At 37.6% G+C, this 8,367-nt stretch overlaps 1 pseudogene; it reads right to left on the minus strand.

Moving 5' to 3' along the window:
* Nucleotides 1-6,039: 6,039 nt before the first annotated feature.
* Nucleotides 6,040-7,877, minus strand: LOC138168775 (RNA N6-adenosine-methyltransferase METTL16 pseudogene; annotated as a pseudogene).
* Between the last annotated feature and the right edge of the window lie 490 nt (nucleotides 7,878-8,367).

The raw sequence follows: 8,367 nt of genomic DNA on the forward strand, positions 1-8,367 counted from the left end.
AGATATAATATAATATAAAATATAAAGAATGAAGCAATCCTTGATCTTAAGGGGATAACATCCTTTTGGGAGAGACATCTCTCCTCTGAATTCCACTTCTGTGTGTCCAACTGCCTATTGAACATTTCAGAATTGATGTCCCAGAGACATCTCAAACACAATAAGTCCTAAGCAGAATTCATTGTGTCTCTCTGTTCAGCCTCATTTCCCCCCCAAATCATAAAGAGCATATTCAACTCAATTCAATCCATTTCAATTCAATTCATCAGGCACTTACTAAGTACTTGTCATATGCCAGTCATTATGCAGAGTGATCAGGAAGCAAAGACAAAAATGAAACCATCTCTGCTTTCAAAAGTTTTAACTGGGATAATACCTATTGGAACAAAGATTTTTTTATCTATGTATCTCCTCCTCCTCCTCCTTCTTTTTCCCGTTCCCCTGGACTGGTTAACACTATGAAAGTCTATGATTCATTGGGCTAATAGAATTTCATGAGTCTTCTAAATGATTTGGGGGCAAGTACAGATGGCACAGATGATTGTAGTTATGTCCAATATGTATGAGGTTTCTTCCAGTTATAACCAGGTATGTGCTGGAGCCAGCTCATACTGGTTCAGAACAGCAGGTTGTTAAATTTTCAGTGTAGAGATTTATACCTCTGAAATGAGTGAATGCCACAAATCAGGACATAATTTATGGTTTTGTGGATTATTTAGGCTTAAGAAAGTAATAGAGAAAAAGGTTAAATTGTAAAGTGTGTCTTGCATACTTTTTGTTTTTGAGATTCAGTTATTAAACATTTACCTGCATACCCTGGGTATAGCCACAGCAAACCACTGTTCAAGAAAGCAACATTTTGCTAGAATATGCCTCCCCCCCCAAACTTTTATGTTACCTTCTTTCTCTCCACCTCCATGCCCTCATTTATGAGAATTCCACTTACCAGGCATCAAGCTGTCCAAGAGCTCAAGACCCTTGCTGGCTAGGAGTTGCTAAAGCTTCTCTTCAATATACCAAAAGTGATCCATCTGGCCCTGTGCCGTCTGGATGTCCATCTGGCTGTTTGAGCTCAAGGGCAGCTTCTGGTTTGAGGAGCTCCTGATGAATAACTCTTTGGGACTGGACAGAACTCTGCAGGTCTCATCTACAACCCTGTTTAAAAAAAAGATGAATTTATGTTTCAGTTCTGGACCAAATTCAATATTCTAACAAAAGGCATTTATACAGTAATTGTATTTCCCAGGCAGAAGGGTAGGTACTTTTCATTTTGCTAATTTTTCTTGCATGGGTTTTAGATTAATACTTTTTTTTAATAATCACAGATCTCATGAAGGAGTCCCAAGTATGTTCTGCATCTTCATGAAATTATCAAAATTTTGTCTGCAAACAGGAAAATGTAGATAGTCTCTTGATCATTAGGGGAACCCCCTTCCATTTTCCACGATAGTGATAAACACCTTCAGTGAGCACATGTCTTGCTGTTTTATTTCTTGCTTGATATTAATAATTAGAGGGTCATTGAATAGAGTTATCTCTATGGCTGTATTTATTAAGGTATCTTGTAAAATCTTAAACTACATGAGATCTTGCTTACTGGAGAACTTTTAAGATTATGTTTTGCTCTGCCTAACCAAATAGTGTTTTTTTGGGGGGGATTTTTTGTAATTTGTCAATAAAAATAAACCCAGTGGGATCCTGTATTCTCTGTTCCTTTTAGCTAATTTTGATTGGACATGTGATATCATTTTTACAGGAAACTCCTATAACTTTCTATCAATGCTACTTGGTACTTGTACTGTAACTTATAACATTAGAGCCTTGTCTGGGGCACTGAGAGGTTACTTTAAAAGTAACTTGCTCAGATTTACACAGAGAGTGTATGTCAGCAGGACTTGGACCCAGATTTCCCTGACTCCAAGGCCAGATGTCGATTTTTAGTCAATTGTGTAGATATAATGATATTATCTGCTGTAAAAAAAATCATTTGAAGAAGTCTCACTGTTTTATTATCATATTTTTTATTAAGGATATGTATATATAGATGTATATATCCATATCTATGTGTATATATATGGATATATACACAAAAACTCAAAATATGTGTAGATAATTCTCACAAAGATTTAATAAAGATGAGAAAAATGACACATCAGTAGTTGATGACTTTTTCAATTGTCATCTTTTGCTAGAAGTATCATGTATGCTTTTCCCCCATTCTTTTAGCATCCTTCCTTCTTTGAGATATTTCTCAAAATGATCCTTCAACACATCCAATATTATTGTCTTCTGTGTGGCTTTCCACAATTTATATTTGTTCTGGTATAGCCTTGTCCCCTATTTTGTGTTGTTAAGTGTCTTTTAAGTACAAGACTATGCCCTCTATCACCAATGAGTTCCCATAAAACTACTCTATGATCCAAGAACTTTGAAGATCTAAAAACCATAGCTTATCAGCCTCCCCCACCCATTGACATTTACTTTTACTAAGCAGAGAGTACATTTATTTCACAACAAAATAATTTAATGAAATAGCATAGTAATAATAGCAACAGAAGAATATCTCTCTTCCTATAAAGTTTAAGTCCACTTTTCCACAAAAACATATCCTCAGATGGATAAAGGGATATGCATAGGGATCATGTATGTAGCACATATACATGGAAATACATATGACTAGAGCTCCTGTTCATAGAGGAGCATGTGTAGTCAGGACAGACTTTTGGAGAAGCTATTCATGTTTTTCATGCTATGGTGTTTCTGATACCTACTAGTGACATTACACTGCTTTCTGCTTGGACCACTTCCTGCTGGGCATTTTGTTTCAGGACTTCTCTGCTGGACATCACCAGGTATTGTTCTCTGCTTTAGCTGGTCTCCAGCTACTCAGTTATCTTCAAGGTCACCTAGTATCCAATAGAGCTATTGGAATGGCTAGACATGCTGTGGCTAATAAGCCTCCAGGGAAGGGCTATTGTTCCTCTGAAGCTCTAGTTATATTGTTCTAAGGTGCTAAGGTGTTCATAGCTACCTGTGACTCAGTATTTCCTACATTGTGCTATGGATAATTAACTTCTTCCTTACCGGGGAAGCTTACACATCTACTCAATTGTCTCTCTCAACCAGTAACTATGAAGCTTTCTCCCTCAGCTAGGTTACTTGCAGAAGGAAGCAAATATTAAGGGTAAGATCACGTATGTTATTTGAATACTTTCTTGGGCTATTTTCTCCTCAATTCTCACATCTGCATCTGTCAGTTTAATTCTCATCTCATGATAGTCAGAAACCACTTAATTCTTAGTTCTTGTCACAATCTCCCACATGAAACAAAATGATCCTCTGGCTCTACAGTTAGCCCTTCTATGTTGTGACTTTCCCCACAGCAGTTTCGATGTATTGTGGTTTGACATAAGAAACTAAATGGGAATTTTTGGAGAGTTTTGCAGAAGCTGCAAACAACACAGAAAAAGTTTAGAAACTCAGAAATGCATAAAATATATGTATAGTATTGTGTAATATCTATATATTTTATCTCTTAATACTGTAAATACCCCACAAAAGAAAGAAGAAAAAAAATCAGACTTCTTTGGTATGAAGGGAGGATCAAAATTTTTACATGGATTTTCCAGATCATCGTGCTCCTAACCCCCATGATATGGAAGGGATAATTGTATTTCCTCAAACTGGAAAGGAGCTCAACAAAAGTATGATGAGGTAACTTTTTCTAAAAAAATCCTCTCCCATTTTGCTATGCAATGACAAGGACAGGACTGGCTCCACAACGATACAAAAGCAGGTGAATATTGTGCCACTTATCTTTCTTCCCTGAAAAATCACTGCCTAGTTGCTCTCTGGCTTTTCTTTGGTTTATATTTATATGAGCTAAGTCAATGTCATTTGGAGAGGGAGTGGCAATGTTTAAAGCTCAACATGTTCAACCACTCCTAACTTTCTTTTTTGACAAACATTCATGATATAGGAATGAGTGTTGGGTTAACAGTCTTAACCTCTTTTATTTCTTAGGTATGAACCATATTTTCCAGCACACTTTTTGTTATCATACCTACCGTGTTTCCCCGATAATAAGACCTATCCCGAAAATAAGCCCTCCCCTTACTGTGTAAGATTCCTCTAAAATAAGCCCTCCCCCGAAAATAAGCCCTATTGAGATTGCTACTGTAGTGAAGGTGATCCCCTGCGCTACACGCTACATTACGGTACCCTCTGTATGCACTGTTCCCCCCCCCCCGTGAAACGCACACCGCGCTCCGAGCTGCATCCAATCAGAGCTGCAGCAGTGAGTGCATCATCCTGTTCTTCCCCAGTGATTTGCTTGCTGGCGCCATTGAGAGCAGTGCCGCGGAGGAGAGCTGAGGCAGGACAACATAAGCCCTCCCCTGAAAATAAGCCCTCTGGTGTTTTTCTTTCCAAATAAAATAATAAGACAGTGTCTTATTATCGGGGAAACACGGTACCTTTGCAGTAAAGTCACACAATATCAAATTGGAGAATGTTTCAGCCTCATCAGCAGAGGAAGAAAAAGTTTCAGTTACTGTTTCGATGCCAAACTGAGTCTGTTGTTCCAGTAGCAATCTAGGTAAATACTGAGAAGCTTATCACCATTAAGCTAACCACAACATACTGAATTATTTGCTCAGGGCAACCTATGGAATAAAGAAAAAAAATTAAAATGACCTCCAGTCCTGTATACTTCTGAAGTGACTGTGGCTCTTATAAAGGGGTGCACAAGACAATAAGAGTCACAGTTTTTTGAGAGCAAACATTAACTGAACCATTTGTACTTTAAATATGAGATTTGTCCAATGACTTACCAATTGGCATTATTGATGGAACTGAACCACATCAATACTGACATTCTAATAATAAATGAAACCAAAAGACAGAAAGAGGTAGTGGCTAAAACTGAAAGATGGCTTACAGTCTCTCCTTGGAGAGCAAAACAAAGAAATTAGCAGAGTTTCATCATGCGCTCAAAGGCAATATAAAGTCATTCCATAGGACACTTTGTCATCTTGTTCTGCAGTGTTCATGATGAGAACAAACAAAAAGACCACCGTGAAGATAACTGAAATTTCTGTGCCAACATCTGGTGCAGAGGATGAAGTTACAGGTCCTAAGATATAGTAACTGAAAAGATCTTTCCCCTTCCCTAGAACTGTTTCAAGTCCATATTATTGTACTTCTGGAAAAGTTTTTGAAAAACATTGAAGATTAGAGCTAGAAGGGATCTTCAAGATCTGGCAATTGGATCTCCTTCCCCTTTACATATGAAGAAACTGAGGTCCAGAGAAGTTAAAGTGACTTGCACAAAGTTACACTGAATTTCATAGCATAACATATTTAAACCTGGAAAAGACCTTTGAAGCTATCTATTCCAAAGAATCCCATTAATAAACAAGGAAATTAGTTAGTTTCCTTGCTTATTAATGGGGGTCAGAGAGGCCAAGTTACTTGCCTAAGGCTTACTACACAGTAAGGGGCAGAGCCAAAATTCTAATCCAGCTTCTCTGAATTCAAATCTAGTACCATGTTGTTGGTGCACCAACTGGGCTTATGATTAATAAGCAAGAATAATATTCTTAGATGGCTCCTGTACCTAGAACCTTTATGCCCTAAAGCATCTCATGTTTTAAAGCAAATTTCTTCCTCAGGAATTATTTTTAGTTCTTCATTGGTCAGGATTCTATAAACCACATTTCTTGCTTTCTGTTTATCTATCATTAACATTATCTGTTAATGTTAATCTTTGGAAATTTACTCTTTCCATTTCTTTGAAAGCAGCTAGTGTATTCTTTTTTTATCTTGACATTTATTAAACATTTAAACAGGTGATGTCCAGTGGTTCCTTGGGAGTTTTCTTTTTTTTAGCTGCAGTACTGTTGATTTCTTCAGGGGTACCTAGTTCCTTTGCTGTATCAGAGGAGACTTGAATGCATTCTAAAACCCTTGTCCTACTCTTTGGCTAACCCCATCTTCATTTATAGGTTCTAGGTTGTTGTCTCCTTGAGTGGGTTGATTTTAACTTGGACAGTGGCTTTTAACTAAGTTTGGTTCAGCTTCATACACTGCAAGACTAGATGGAGAGCACTTGTCAGGGCACTCTTCCCAATTTGGGATATTTTCACTATCTTTGGGAATATGTTTTTCCTTTTCCATGGCTTTAATGAAGTCTTTAGAAGCTTGGGGAATTTCTCTCAGTCGCCTTATTCTGTGTCTTTTCTCTCTCATTAAATGAACCCCAGAGTTTTCTAGGAATGTCAAGAACAGACTAACTTCCTCTTTTCCATGGGGAACCCATTTATGGTGGACCTCCATACCAGTGAGGATTTTTTCAACCCACATTGTAATGATTGCTATGTCTTCTACAGCATTTGAACTCATAGCTAAAACTTTGAGGAAGAATTCTTTGATTATAGTTGCTAATACTAAAAAGATAGTGGACTTCCTTGGGCTTTTCTAATTTCTTTTCTTTAATGGAGGTATTGACAATATTATATCAGCACAAAACTCCAAGACAATGCTCATCTCATTGTTCACCCCTGACAGGATTCAATGTGGGTGACTTTAGAAGCCTCTTTTATTGGAATCTCCTCCTTCAACTGGAGCCTGACTGCATTTCTTTCCAATCATGTATCTGTTCCACCTCAATGTCTTCCTCAACTTCAAGTTGTCATAGACGATTCTTTCAACAGCCTCTAGTTCACATTTTTCTGACATGATTTCTATCAGCCCCTCCCCCCCATTATTTATATAACTTAATGGGGATTTCAAGAGTTTACTCCCTTGATTTCCATCTGGTTGGCAAAAAAAGAGAAGGATTGTACCTACAAAAATCATAAAGTACTTCTGATTCTTCTTTAAAAGTATCCACTTGGAGTGCCAGTACTTTAACCGTTTTTTATCAAGTCAGATGAATTATTATTTCCACATTTTTCTAGGCATATTTGAAGAATGTATTATCCACTTTCATTGCAAGGAAATACTTATTGAAAGTTTACCCAAGTAAAGAATTCTCCTGTAGCTATGTCAATGACCTCAGAAGAGTGAAGTTGTGGCCAAATCATGATAGTCAAATCAGAGTTTCTACCTAGTAAATATAAGTTGAATCCCAAGTGAGTCTCTTCAATGAAATATAAATACAGACAGTCCTTGCTTTACATAATTGGAGAGTTCCATTTAAGTAAGTGTGGGGGAGGGGAGGGAGCAGAGACAGAGAAATGAGAGAGGGAGGACAAACAATGGGGCCAGCCAAGAGGATGCCATGCATGCAGGTGGTTGGGCAGAGCAGTGCAAAGATCTCCTCTCTCAGCACCAGCACTGGAAGTCTCAAGCCAGGCCCCAATCCATTGGAGGAGGGTAGAGATCTCATGGATCAGCCTTTAGTTCTTCTGCTTTTACTTGGAGGGTCTTTTTGTTTGTTTGTTTGTTTTTTGATGGGGAGTTGTGCTGAGCTGAGGGGCAGAAGCTGAGAGAGTACAGTACTGTACAGTAAAATTAACATAGGATTTTTTAAAATATTGGGTTCTTTAAAAATTCTTTAGGTAAAGTCAAATTTGCATAATGAATTTACATAAATTGAGAACTGTCTGTAGTAAGATAAAAATCTTTCTTTAGGAGAGGACCCGTCAAAGAATTGACCACTTTAGGGTTTTCGAAGCTGACACTTTCAACCAATTCTTTGCAGTAATCTAATTTTGTAATATGTTGTAATTATTTCTATACATGTCTTACTCCCCTCCATCCGTCATTAGATTTTAAGATTCTTGAGGGCAGAAAATGTGTTTCCTTTCACTTTTAAATCTCCAGAGGTCCACTAGTTCTTCCTCTTTGCAGATAAATTACTCACATTGTACCATGTCCCAGGACACCTCAAAGCCTCCTCGCTGAGATCAACAATCACTCAAAAGGCTCACTCTTCTAAATAAATTTATCAGGACATGCTGCTTAAAATCTGAGTATTTGGATGGTAGATATGTAAAGTCATGAGACCAATCCTTGTACCTGTTCCTAACATGAATCAATTTATTTAAAACCATTCTTTTTTGGAGCATCAATTTTAGTGATAAGATTCAATATTATATGTTTCCCAAGTGGTCTCCATGGTCAGATGCTAATCATTTTCATGAATTTGACTGATGTTGGAGAGAAAAAGTGGTCTCTTGTCTAAACAAGTGATTCCCACCTCTGGTTTCATTACATTTCAGGGTATTTCACTTTATTTTAAAAAGTGTTGAAAAGCTCCTGGTCACTTAATTGGTGAGGCTTCCTCTTTTCTCTTCCTCCTCTTCCCTCTCCACCTCCTTGTTTTGGTTTCTGCCACCCCTAGTAACAAATGCAAGTTCAATC

The sequence above is a fragment of the Petaurus breviceps genome, unplaced genomic scaffold, assembly GCF_028583685.1.
Source record: "Petaurus breviceps papuanus isolate PSGF00001 unplaced genomic scaffold, PetGlider_PUasm1.0 37, whole genome shotgun sequence".
Lineage (NCBI taxonomy): Eukaryota > Metazoa > Chordata > Mammalia > Diprotodontia > Petauridae > Petaurus > Petaurus breviceps.